The sequence below is a fragment of the Megalopta genalis genome, chromosome 1, assembly GCF_051020955.1.
Source record: "Megalopta genalis isolate 19385.01 chromosome 1, iyMegGena1_principal, whole genome shotgun sequence".
NCBI classification, from domain to species: Eukaryota; Metazoa; Arthropoda; class Insecta; order Hymenoptera; family Halictidae; genus Megalopta; species Megalopta genalis.
The window spans coordinates 26,824,729-26,838,283 of NC_135013.1; the positions used below are offsets into that span (position 1 = coordinate 26,824,729).

At 39.2% G+C, this 13,555-nt stretch overlaps 1 protein-coding gene and 1 long non-coding RNA gene across 2 annotated transcripts in view; one reads left to right on the top strand and one right to left on the bottom strand.

Moving 5' to 3' along the window:
• The window catches only part of LOC117220956 (uncharacterized), a 405,009-nt gene that overhangs the window by 39,535 nt on the left and 351,919 nt on the right, over window positions 1–13,555 (bottom strand). Inside the window, exon 4 of the long non-coding RNA XR_013034273.1 lies at window positions 7,044–7,122. This is a non-coding gene — a long non-coding RNA (uncharacterized LOC117220956). The remainder of the gene's footprint in view (window positions 1–7,043; window positions 7,123–13,555) is intronic.
• The window catches only part of LOC117220949 (ras-related protein rapA), an 84,594-nt gene that overhangs the window by 21,910 nt on the left and 49,129 nt on the right, over window positions 1–13,555 (top strand). The window lies entirely within an intron of this gene.

Here is a 13,555-nt window from a genome sequence, read left to right on the forward strand (position 1 = left end):
GAATTTTTTATTCTTCTTGTACTCGGTTTCGATGCTGAGTTATTATATATATTTATATGCAGAGAGAGAGAGAGAGAGAGAGAGAGAGAGAGAGATTCGTCAACTATTGTGTCCGCAACAGCTGTTCACGTCGGTCGATTTTAATCGTGTCTTTGCTACTTTTACAATGGAAAATGCTGTCGACCAGAGAATTTGCATTAATTCTATTTAATTTCCAATGAAATTTCTGGTGGTACTACGTTCTATAATCTTAACGTTCTTATAATCTATAATCTTTGGAACATCGCTTCGAAACGGAGCGGAAACCCAAAAACTGCGCCAATGTCAGACAAAAGTCAATATATTATAAATATCCATGTCTTTTCAATATCAATCGGTCGAATGACCCGTTTCATATTTCCCAATTATAAAAATATCAACAATTCTTATTTAATTATCAAATCTCAAGAATCATTAAAATTCGAAGGATGCTTCTGTGGAAAATGATGTAATACGTTTCTTTATACAAGCACATTTTCTAACAAAGATCGCACAAAATTCGAATAAATTCGATCGTGTCATTTTTACAAGAAAAATCATTCCTGGTACTTTTGACGCTTGGTAAGTTTACTCTTACAAAGTTGTTGTTCACTCGACAGGCTCGTCAGAAAACATGTATCCGTGGCTTTGATTTGCCGGTAATATTGCCTTCCAATTGTTGGAATTTGATTACCGGATCACCACCGAATGGATGGTCTTTGTGTGCCTTGTCGTGTCATTTTCTGTCATCTTTTAGTATATTGTTTATTTACAATATGCGTGCTTATGTCGTAATGGAAATGATATAATCGGAAAAAGGGTGGATCTTCCGGACAAACAAACGTGTTTGTATACGACGAATGTGAGATGAGTGGAACGCTGATTGGCACGCGAAGTGGCTCGTCGAGTCCGCTGCTTACAAAATATTGAAACTGTGTACTGTGAACGCTCCCCAATTGTCCTTCAGCTTGTGAACGAAAATGGGAAATTTCGGAGGAGGGGATACGATTGTTCGAGCCTCGCGACTCGACGTCAACAACTCGCCGATTGCCAATAACTATAAAAACGAGGCGCGAGGTTCGAATAATCAACAATTATAAAAGCAAGTAACAATCGAATAATCGTATCTCCTCTCCTGATATTGTCCATTTTTGCTTACAAGCTGAAGAGGACAATTGGGGAGAATTTGCTGTAGCTCGTCCCATCGAAACCAAATATTGAAGAACAAATATTATTGCTGTTCGAGCATTTAAAGTGTACAAAAATGTCGAAGAATATTCGTAGAAATTAGAAGTTTCCCTCGGCTTCTTATTTATTCTTATTCGTTCTATTTTATTCTCTCGTCTTCGCTATTTCTGATTTATCTAATAAAGACACGAACATCGTCCCTTACATTTCTCCCTTGAAATCTTAAGACAATGCAGCTTTGTAGCTCTCGACCGGCTGTTTACCTTCAGACCTATAGGGTCTGCGGATGCTTGGCGGAGATCGCTTTTGACTCCTCGCTCTGGTCCCTCTGATGGCACTGTAAAGACATGCCTTGTTCGTTCTTCAAAGTAAAGTCATGGTTACATTGGAAAGTACCGTAGAGACTCCCTTATCTCAGCATTTTATTTGCACGATATTCTGGTATCAAAACGTTTCACTATCCAATCTATTGTATTATTTAGACGCGTTATCATTTAGTGAAAAACTTGAACGCAAATTTCTAGATAATAGAATGTTTTGCTATCAGGATATCACAAAAATAATCGGGATATTAAATATCATAAAAATATCAATAAAATAAATAATTTAACAGAGGCTCTACTCTATTGAAAAGTGTTTTATTTAACACGCGAAGTGTCGAAAATCAACCCCGAAAATTCCTACGAAATCGAAGTAATTTAATTAATGAAACCGAAACTAGAAAGTCAAACTTTATCATAGATGATGGTATTTTAACTCTTTCGTATTCCAAACGTCCTACTAAAATTCAGTATGTTCGAATAGTTGCAAAAGAAATGAATTTGGAAAACCAGTCAAGAATTAATGTCACCGAATAGCAAAAATGTAGCCACGCACGAACGCTCGCGATCGAGAGCCTCGTAAACAAACAGAATCAAGCTGAAATTTTTCACGAAGCAGAATTCATCGATTAAGATTTAACAATGGTATCCTGTAATGCCGGGCTGTATTCGAAAGCACGGGGAAGTATTTTCCAACTGGGGCGGAGGCCGCATTATTATCGTTTGGGGAATCTTCGAGGAAACATCGTCGGTTACCTAAGAAACCAGGCTCGCGGCCCAGGAGATCGGGTTTCCTCCGAAAACAGCTTAATCGGACGACTCGTGGAAATAGAATCGAATTTTTCTGCAATCGTCGTGAATCAAACTTCCTCCCCGGAGGCCGCTCGGGGATATTTGCCCGGGACCGATACACGATCTACTGAATATGTAAAGATACGCCGGAGCGAAACGCGCAAGCTGCTCTTCGTCCCGCGAACATTGCCGACGTTGTATTTAACCCCCTGCCATACTTTGACGAGTCTGACCCGTGACGGAGATTTCCGCTAATGACTTTTCACGTATGAAATGCTGGCCCGTTCTTTTTAATCTGAACAAAATTCCGATTTCTTCTCGTCAATATTGAAACATTCAAGCAAATGTGGACACACGATATATAGAGGGTGGGTCACAAATCAGTTCCCACGATTTTTCAGCCCCTTCCGATAGTCTGACAAGAAAATGTTTCGTATCAATGTTAATTAGTGTTTAAGCGACAAGGAATTTCAATTGTTTAAATTTAAGAACAAATTGATTTTCGTTAAAAAAATAAAATCACCGTTATATTTTTAAATGAAACTAGGTAATTTTAACTTCATTGTGTTGAAGACGACGTCGAGACGAATTCAACGACCTGCTACATGATGATCTTCGAATGACATTGAGGGAGAAATTGCCATGAATCGATTGCCACAACATTTGGTTTTATATAAATTTTTCTTTGGTTTTATGTGTTAAGGTCTGAAATTGAATAAATGAGCATTTGTAATGTTTATGTTCATTTGTTTATGTTTGCATGCGAAGCCTTGGTGTTTTGTATCGCCGAATTATTTCAAGTATTGTGGCAATCGATTCATGGCAATTTTGTCTTCAATGTCATCATTTAAATCGTTCATGAGCAATTGAATTACATTGTGATTCAATTATGTAATTCAAACCTTCCAGTTAATTCAATTACTAATTATCTTAATCATGAGTGTAATTGAATTGCAATATGTGAATGAATTAAAATATAATTGAATTACAATGTCAATGAATTAAAATATAATTGAATTGCAATGTCAATGAATTAAAATATAATTGAATTATAATGTCAATGAATTAAAATATAATTGAATTAAAATGTCAATGAATTAAAATATAATTGAATTACAATGTCAATGAATTAAAATATAATTGAACTGTAATGTCAATGAATTAAAATATAATTGAATTACAATGTCAATGAATTAAAATATAATTGAACTGTAATGTCAATGAATTAAAATATAATTGAATTGCAATGGCAATGAATTAAAATATAATTGAATTGCAATGTGAATGAATTAAAATATAATTGAATTGCAATGTCAATGAATTAAAATATGATTGAATTACAATGTCAATAAATTAAAATATAATTGAATTAAAATGTCAATGAATAAAAAGGTAATTGAATTACTTTGAAATTATAATTCCGCGAGTAATTCAATTGTAATTCTACACAACTCTGCAACCGAGACGCCGTTACGGAACCGTGTAAATATCAAAACTGCACAAAGCAAACGCGAGTACACAGTCACTGAAACGTATCAAGGGGGTGGCAAGTTGTTCCTTCATTATCTTGATTCCATTTAATTATCGAACGAGAGAGGTACGGTCGTGAAATGATATTTCTCTTCTAAAATTGTCGCCGATTCAATTTAATGCAGCAGCAGAGATGCGACCATCGATTATCGATAAAATTATTCATAATATCGATATCTTAACAATTTACAGACTCTACTCGTTACAGATTATTACTTCTTGCAACGTATTGCCTCCATGGACCAGAGAAACAAATATTCTCAAATAGGTCGAACGTAAAAAATTCGTTCGAAGAAAAATACGCGTCGATATGTAATTCCGTCAAATATTAAATATGTTTATTCGTCAAGTATTCCAAACGAACAGGACTGGGAGAAAATAGATTCTCGAAATAGTAAATAGACTATATTTTCAGCTTCTCGTGTAATACATAAATAGCCAAATAAATTTTTTTTTTAATGATAGTCGCAATGGTAATTTCAAACGTATTCGAAACGCAATTTTCGTACGTGACTACAATTTCAAAAACCGTTCATTTGCCAAATTTTGTGTTAGACGAGAAGACAAAAATATGTCTAGCTCTGCAAACGAAGACTTAAGTCACAGAACCGATCAATATTACCATAAAAATTCCTCGAATAATTCATTCGACGAGGACCATTGTTACCTTCGCATTCGATCGACTTACCAGAAACGCAAATTCACGTGACGCGGATTTCGTCCCCAAATCAAACGAAACCGAATAAAACGATCTCGATTACAAATCGATCTCGATCCCCGACAACATCATCGATGATACCATCGACCTGTACGCGGACGCGGCGACAACGAAAGAGGTAAATCACCGGGGCCGCCTACGTAGCAAGGAGACAATTGATTCGTCGTCGAGCAGAGAGCACCCGCGAGAACGAGAACGTCGGCCTTTGTGTCGGACGACGTTTTTCTCGGCGCAAATGAAACGACGGGCACCGCGCGGACAGAGGACGCGACGTCCCACCCTAATCACAATGTCACCGAACCGATCGAGGTTCGCGCGCTCGTGGGAGGCAAAGTGGTGCACTGGTAACACGATCAAACGGCGAAGGCGTTTATCAACGAGCATCTGGTAACCGCGACCCAGCAGCGGATCAGCCACGCAAAGGTCCCGAGATGCGAGTCGGAAATTTAAATCGACCGGTCGGCGGCGTTGTCGCGGGGAGAGACGGACAAGTAGAACCGGCGGCGGTAAAACCTTTGAAAGGGGAGCAGAAAAATGCGGGTGTTTGAAGCGGCCGGGATGCTTCCCCGGTTAGCGTCTTTGTACACGGCTGTGTATTATTCGGGATTGTCTGGTCGGTGAAAAGCGCGAGACAGAAAAGACTCGCGGCGAGCTTTCAGCTGGAGCGTTCAAAGCGGGAACAACGGGGACACCGGCGTGGGAAGGGCGGCCGGAGCGGAGGAAGGGTGGCGAGGGTGGGCACGGGCGACGCGCGAAGCCAGCTAACACGTAATTATTCCATCGCGAGGCATTGAATAATATATGAAAATCAGCAAAGCATTTCAGCGCCCCGACGGGAAACCTTCGCGGTCGGAGCTAAAAACTGCTTGGAGCTTTATTTCGCTCGCATTGCGGCAACCGGGGGGATGCGGGGCCGTCGTCGTCGCGCGGAATTCGTCTCTCGCTTTGATTCGAATTACGTCACCGGCGCGGCGTTGCCTCGCGAAAGCCGCTCGTCGGAAATGTTTTCAAGGAAGTTCCGAGCAATTTGCGAAGTGGTCGGATCGCGGCGAAACAAGGCTCGCGACGCGACGCGCTCCGTCGCGTTATGCAAATCTCGTTTCTTTCCGCGGAATTGGCTCGCCGAAAAAATGCCGGCTCTCTGCGCTATTCACACAGCAACGTGACGGCTTTTTCCGTTCTTAATTGTCCGCCGCGGACCTTACACAGGGTGTTCCAATGTTAATACGAGTCCTGTCATCGCCGGTCGAATGGACCGGTCTCGCGTCTTTTATTCTCAAATTGTCGAAATTATGGGGATTTTTTCTGAAGAAACGATTTAATCAATTTCCTTATTCGAGTATTATTGTAATAAAAATGGTGAGAGGCTCGAGTAAGGACAGTCTTTTCATCGCGATGATGCAACATGTGTTAGTTTCTCTCAGATAGGTTTAGTGTTAAATCGACAAACTTTAGGTATGAATTCGGGACCGTGAAACAAATTTTTTCCTGCGCAACCATGCTCGAAAGTGCTTCCGTCAAGAGATATTTACTGCTAAAGTTGCAGTATTTAGTAATGTATGCTATATCGAAACAATTCGGGTTTGTCACGTGCAGCGGAGAACAAATGTGGAGGTCCTTCAAAACGGTACAACATTTCCAAACCTGGACTAAATGACTTGAATTTTTATTTAGAATATAAAGCAACTAGTCTACTAAATAATGTGTCTAAAATGTAATTGCATTACATTAAAGTCTAGAATTGTTTGTTTCAATCGTCTATCAATTTCCGTCGCAAACGCACGAAGTCTGATTATTACGCGCGGAAAATTTTGGATTCGCAGAGATAGCCCACGTTATGATAATCAAATTAATTTGTTTCAATACACGCACAGTGAGATTTTATAAAACGCGAAATTCCGGGTACTTTTTCATGTAATGTATAGCATGACTGATAATGATGGAAACTGTAGAATCGCAATAAAGAAATTCTTGCGTTGCGGAGCAATAAAATGTTGCGTTCTAGCGATGAAATGTAACCTGAAGGATGCGTGGGACACTACATATAAGGAAAGAAAGCTCGATGAACAATAATAGGAGTATTATTTTCTTTTTATCTGAAGGAAGCATCGAATTTTTTACGTCTGATTTTACATTGTACAAATGCATTGTCTTTGGACAGTCGAATTACTTTTTATCACTTCTCGAGCAGTTGTCGTACAGTTATTATATAATTATTAATACAATTATTAATTATATTACTTATTATTATATACAGTTATTAATTATATTATTTATTATTATATACAGTTATTAATTATATTATTTATTATTATTTAAAATTAATATAATATTATTAATATATATAATATTATTTATTATTATTTAAATTAATTAATTTATTACTATAAAAAAGATGTTCACGTTTAATACATTATTTCCCTAAATTCCACGTTAAAAGCCATGCAATCGGAAAGGAAACATTTCGTGGCACTCACCTTTTCCCGTGGCCGTCGAACAAGAAAGTTTCAGCCCCGAAACTTCGAGGGCGGTTCTCACCGGTTCTGCAGAAACGACCTGCAAAAAAACGCGCTCAATAAATATTCCCGCGAAGACCGCGTCTCATAAATTCCAACAAATCGAACAGAACTACGGCAAAGTTTAATCGTAGTTTACAATGGAACGATTACTTCTTTTCTGCCGCCTGGGCGGCAATTTCCGGCGTTTTCCGCGCCGAAGAGCAATTTGTCGCTCGAAACACCGTGGAACGCCGAGCTCGCCGTGTTCCGCTCGCGAATTGCCGCGAATCGGTCGCCGATCGACGTGTTTTCCGCGCGAGACGACGCCTGCTCGGCCGACAAAGGCCCGAAGCGTGATTAACCGAGCCGCGCGCGCGGCGGATGAAACGCTTTTGTTCCGCGTAGCCGCAAAAATCGAGCGGCCTGGTCGCCGGATCTGGTCGCCGGGAAACGCGCGGTTCCGCGCGTGGAATCGCCGGCCGATAATATCCCCGCTATTTTTCCGCTTTTTATCCGACGTTTAATTACAGCGCCGACGGACACGGGTGATTAATCGCGCGTCGCCTATCGGCTATTATTACGGGCCCGCGATCCATCCCTTCCCGTCGAGACGTCCCAAGAAAAATACGGGGGCGAGCGCGATCTCCTTAATTGCCGTTATCAATTCCCTTAAACGAAGACAGTAAGTTATCCTGTCCGGGGCGAACCGGGCAATTAACGTCTCAGCCGTCCTCTGCCCCCGTGGCTTTCACCCTCGTTCAGTTGCCGATTACCGGCCCGGAATCGATCCGGACAGAACGCGAAATGTTTTCGTTCGACGGCAGCCTGTCCGGCGAACGCGATCACGGAATGTAACTTCCACGAATTTCTCATCTTATCGACGGACTAATCTCGATCGTGAGCACGAGTCACCAACTTATTTCAGTTGCTGGAAGTAGATCGGGAAATATTAGATCACATCGAAGCCTGCAATGTCGTCATAAAAATATATAAAAATAAATTTAAAAATACATATAAAAATAAATATAAAATAAATATAAAAATAAATATAAAAATAAATATAAGAATAAATATAAGAATAAATATAAAAATAAATATAAGAATAAATATAAGAATAAATATAAAAATAAATATAAGAATAAATATAAAAGTAAATATAAAAATAAATATAAAAATAAATATAAGAATAAATATAAGAATAAATATAAGAATAAATATAAAAATAAATATAAAAATAAATATAAAAATAAATATAAAAATAAATATAAAAATAAATATAAAAATAAATATAAAAATAAATATAAAAATAAATATAAAAATATATAAAAGTAGAAAAATGATTTTTGTATTCTGGGGAATCTTGAATTTTGAATAAAGATTCGAAATTTAAGAAATCGAATAAAACAGGAATCGCTTGGGAATCCTCTGTTATTTGTCAAACGTTTGAAAAGTTGAATTTTTCTATGCCGTCCTCGTCAGTCAAATAACTAACATTCTCGATCGTCCGTAAAACGATTTGAGAACGGGAAATAATCCGACGTATAAGAAGCCGTGACTCGGAGCGCCGCGTTTTCACGTCGTCGCCGGTATAACGGAGCGTAATTTGGCCAGCTTCGTTCTCATGCACCGCTCGGTTTCATAACGCACAGGCGAGACACAAGGGAGCCGGTCCGGAAATACGCTCGGCGAGAAATCGCTTTCGAATCAAGGGGACAGCGGCCAATTTGTCGCGCGCCAGATGCTGAAACTTTCCCGTTGAAAAACGATCGTGCTCTCCAGCGTTTTCTTTTCACGGAGCCGCCTTCTGCCGCGACGGTCTGTTGCACGCTCGTACACGAAGACGTGAGAAGCAACATGAAAACAGCGCCGATTCAGTTTCGACTGCTCTCGCCGGACTTTATTTACGGCGAGCAATAATCTTCGTCGCGATGATACCGGAACGGAGTATTTTTATTTCGCGGCGCCGCGATCGATCGAGGCTTTTTCGTGGAGCTCCGAACGCTGCGATCGATCGAGTATTTTTGATAACGCGCTGAGAACTTTGCGATTGATAGGGTAAGTATGCGTATTACTGTGGACGCCCTAATTACTGGGGTATTTTATAAAAGTAATAAAATCTAACATTTTATAGCGTGTGATCTTCTAAAAATGAATCTCATCATTATTTATATGTTTAATATTGATTGTTTATGACATGCAAGTAACAGCAATCGTAGTTTTAATTAATTGATTTTTGATATTCGGAGGCTTATGAAAACGTTGAGTCTTTGCATCACGTTTCTTAACGAATCTTGTGGTTTCAGAGATGCAATATTTTGAGAGAAATAAATATTCAAGTTAAAGAATAATAAGTGTAGCTGAAGTTGTCAATTTACCGAAGTAAAAGGTTTTATTTTCTCCGTCGAAGTTCGCTTTCATTGAGAAACCGCAGTAATACCGACACTTACTCTAGGAACGTTGCGTATCGGCGAAGTATTTAGGATCGACCGTGTGCATAATTTTTCACTGCTCGCCGCGGACCGGTCGTCCGTTCGCGAGTATCGGCGAACCCGTTAACAAAACACAAATTTCCATAAATTCTGATGAGAATGTACGCAGCTTCGTTCTGTCCGCAATTCAGCGGAACAATTCACGGAGAGACAGAGTTTCCTGTGTGCTCGAATTCGTCTACGTCACGGCTTTTGACGCGTGGACAAAAGAGCAGATTAACAAAAACACCGAGAGAACGCGCGGGCGCGCGCGCGCAAGAGAAAAATAATGCACACGAGCAGCGCAAAATATTAAGGTAAAAGGTAGAATGCGGAAAACGGGGAAAACGAGATACGGAGAGACGCACAGATGGAGCCGGAGTTGATTAAAAACAAGATCAAGAAAAATAAGTCGGCCGGGAAAGGGGAGGAAACTCTGGAGTCGCGACCCAACGGCGGAGATAAGGAAAGTAAGAAAGATTACTATCAGGATGATTAAGCAGCGGAATGCGGATCGTATGCTTGTATCACTTTGATCTTCTGAAACTCCGGATAGAAAGTTCTCCCTTCAGGAACTTGAACAGTATTTTAAGCCATGTATTTAAAGCGTGCCATTAATTTATAAATATATAAACGAAGACATAAATGTTCGGCCAGGATTTGATGCATCTATGACAAAAGAATACGACACGAAAAGTGAAATAGAAATCGGTATCGTGTCTCTAACGATACGTCTAATGTGGTTTTATATTTTTCATTTTAAAATCGTTAAAATTGTATTTTCCATAGGAAACGATGCAATCATTTTCTGAATCCAACTACGTGTTATATCGAGAATTACGAAAAGTCTAAACGAATAAAATTCTGTCATCGTTACGGAGCAACGCAGACTTTCAGCGCTCGATAGGGTTAGCGTAGGTATTACTGCGGTTTCTCAATGAAGGCGAACTCTTTGACAGAGAAAATAAAACCTTTTACTTCAATAAATTGACAGCTTGAGTTATACCTATTATTCTTTAACTTGAATATTTATTTTTTTCAATATATTGGATCTCTGAAAGCACAAGTTTCATTAAAGGCGTGGTGCAAAGACTCAACGTTTTCATAAGCTTCCGAATATCAAAAGTCAATAAATGAATTAAAACTGCGATTGCTGTTACTCGCAAGTCATGAATAATCAATATTAAACATACAAAAATGATTTTTGAAGATTACACACTGTTAAATGTTAGATTTTATTACTTTTACAAAATACCGCAGTAATTGCGGCGTCCACAGTAATAACCATATTTACCCTAGGTTCAAGTAATTTTAAATCGTAAACCGCGTTATGATATCGCTGAATTCTCTCAACGTTTCTACTGTTTCAATTATCTACAACCATTCACGTCGCGACCGTACAAAGCTTAATTATCACGTCCGACTTACTCTTGTTAAAAGAAGAAATAAATACGTTCTCCCGCAATTAGTACGGAAAATTTCGTGTCTGCGTAAAGATCCACGCTGCTGATGATGAAATTAAAGTCAATAAATGAATTAAAACTGAGATTGCTGTTACTCGCAAGTTATAAATAATCAATATTAAACATATAAAAATGATTTTTGAGGATTACATACTGTAAAATGCTACATTTTATTACTTTTACAAAATACCGCAATAATTGGTGCATCCACAGTAATACCCACATTTACCCTAGGTTCAAGTAATTTTAAATCGTAAACCGCGTTATGATATCGCTGAATTCTCTCAACGTTTCTACTGTTTCAATTATCTACAACCATTCACGTCGCGACCGTACAAAGCTTAATTATCACGTCCGACTTACTCTTGTTAAAAGAAGAAATAAATACGTTCTCCCGCAATTAGTACGGAAAATTTCGTGTCCGCGTAAAGATCCACGCTGCTGATGATGAAATTAAAGTCAATAGATGAATTAAAACTGCGATTGCTGTTACTCGCAAGTCGTAAATAATCAATATCAAACATATAAAAATGATTTTTGAAGATTACACACTGTAAAATGCTACATTTTATTACTTTTACAAAATACCGCAATAATTGGGGCATCCACAGTAATACCCACATTTACCCTAGGTTGATGATGAAATTAAAGTCAATAAATGAATTAAAACTGCGATTGCTGTTACTCGCAAGTCATGAATAATCAATATTAAACATACAAAAATGATTTTTGAAGATTACACACTGTTAAATGTTAGATTTTATTACTTTTACAAAATACCGCAGTAATTGCGGCGTCCACAGTAATAACCATATTTACCCTAGGTTCAAGTAATTTTAAATCGTAAACCGCGTTATGATATCGCTGAATTCTCTCAACGTTTCTACTGTTTCAATTATCTACAACCATTCACGTCGCGACCGTACAAAGCTTAATTATCACGTCCGACTTACTCTTGTTAAAAGAAGAAATAAATACGTTCTCCCGCAATTGGTCCGGAAAATTTCGTTTCCGCGCAAAGATCCGCGGTGCTGGTAATGAAATTAATCCGCCTACCGGCGTGTAGACGGGAATATCTCGCAGAATACCGTGCACGGTGGTTTTCGAAAAAGATCAGGAGCGGGACACGGGGAAGTGATTAAACTCCGCCGAGGGACGTTTCGCGCGCACATCCCCGGAGGATTAGGTGTGCCATGATACGGCGAAATAACGAGGCCGATGTTTCAAGGGTATCCGTCTTTTTCACCGTGTATCCGGGAGGCTTAGCGCGAACGAATGGATACGTATCGCCGATAAAGACCGGCTGTCTACGGCGGTGGCGGGATTAAAAACGCATCGATGATTGTGTCGGCGTGATAAACAGACGGGCGAGAAAGTTCTTCCGGTCCGCGCCCTCGCGCTGGACCACGTCCACGTGGCCAACCGAATGAAAGTTTCATTCGGCAAAGAAAAAAGGAACGCTAATGGAAGAACGAAGGAACCGAAGGTGGGACTCGATTCCTCGACGGCGTCGTTCCCGCAACAAAGCGGAACGCTTCTCCGCGCGGAAGTTTCTCCTTCTTGGAAGATTACTTTTTAGAACGCGCCCGGGGAGACATTTAAATTCCGCCGCGACAGGACACCGTCTTGCATCGGTTGTTTTATTGTTGCGCCCCATTGTCGGGTCAATCGCGAGTTTGCTTTTTAATCTTCCGCCTCTATTATGCCCCCGGGAGATCTCAAACATTAACTTCATTATACATCGTACAACGAAGTCTTCGGCTATTTTTTCAAAGCAAGCCGGCCGAGCTATTATTTCGAATTACGGGACGCAAGAAATTCAGCAGCGTAAAACCGGGAATTCTGTGTTTTTAATTAAGCAGCCGGATATAAACGCCGGCCTGATTATGCGCCGGATATACATGCGCTGCATTCATCTGTTATCGTCTTAAATAAACTGTGCTCAGCCGCTTGGATAAATTCCTTTGACTTCCTGCGCCGTGGCAACGACACAGACTCGTGAGGAAGATTTTATACGTAATCCCAATGAACATAAACATTATTCGTTTCTTCTAAAATAAAAAAATAAAATTTGATTCCCCCGTTATCAAAATTTCGAAACCGAAGTCGAAGATCTGCGAGAAACGAATATTGTCTCGTTTTATTAGAAAAAGAATCATATACTGCAAGGGATTAAGTTATATAGTCTTTAATCTTCTGTTTAAACAATCCAGGAAATTTTTTGCTAACACTCCACGCCAGCAAGCTCAAAAATTTAATAAAAGTAAAGCGTTTTACTTACATAGATGAAAATTGCATAGTAAAGTTGCACGACACCGATCAATTTTTCTACATTTCCACGGTTGGCGAATCTTAATCAAATTAAGAAATTATAATAGATAAGCATAAAAATGAATTTTCAAATCTGATTGTGAGTAAACAAATTAATTTATAATTGATATTCGGAATCGAAGCCGAAGACTTGCGAGAAACAAATATTGTCTCGTTTTATTAGAAAAAAAAATCATATATGCAAGGGATTAAGTTATATGGTCTTTAATCTTCTGTTTAAACAATCCAG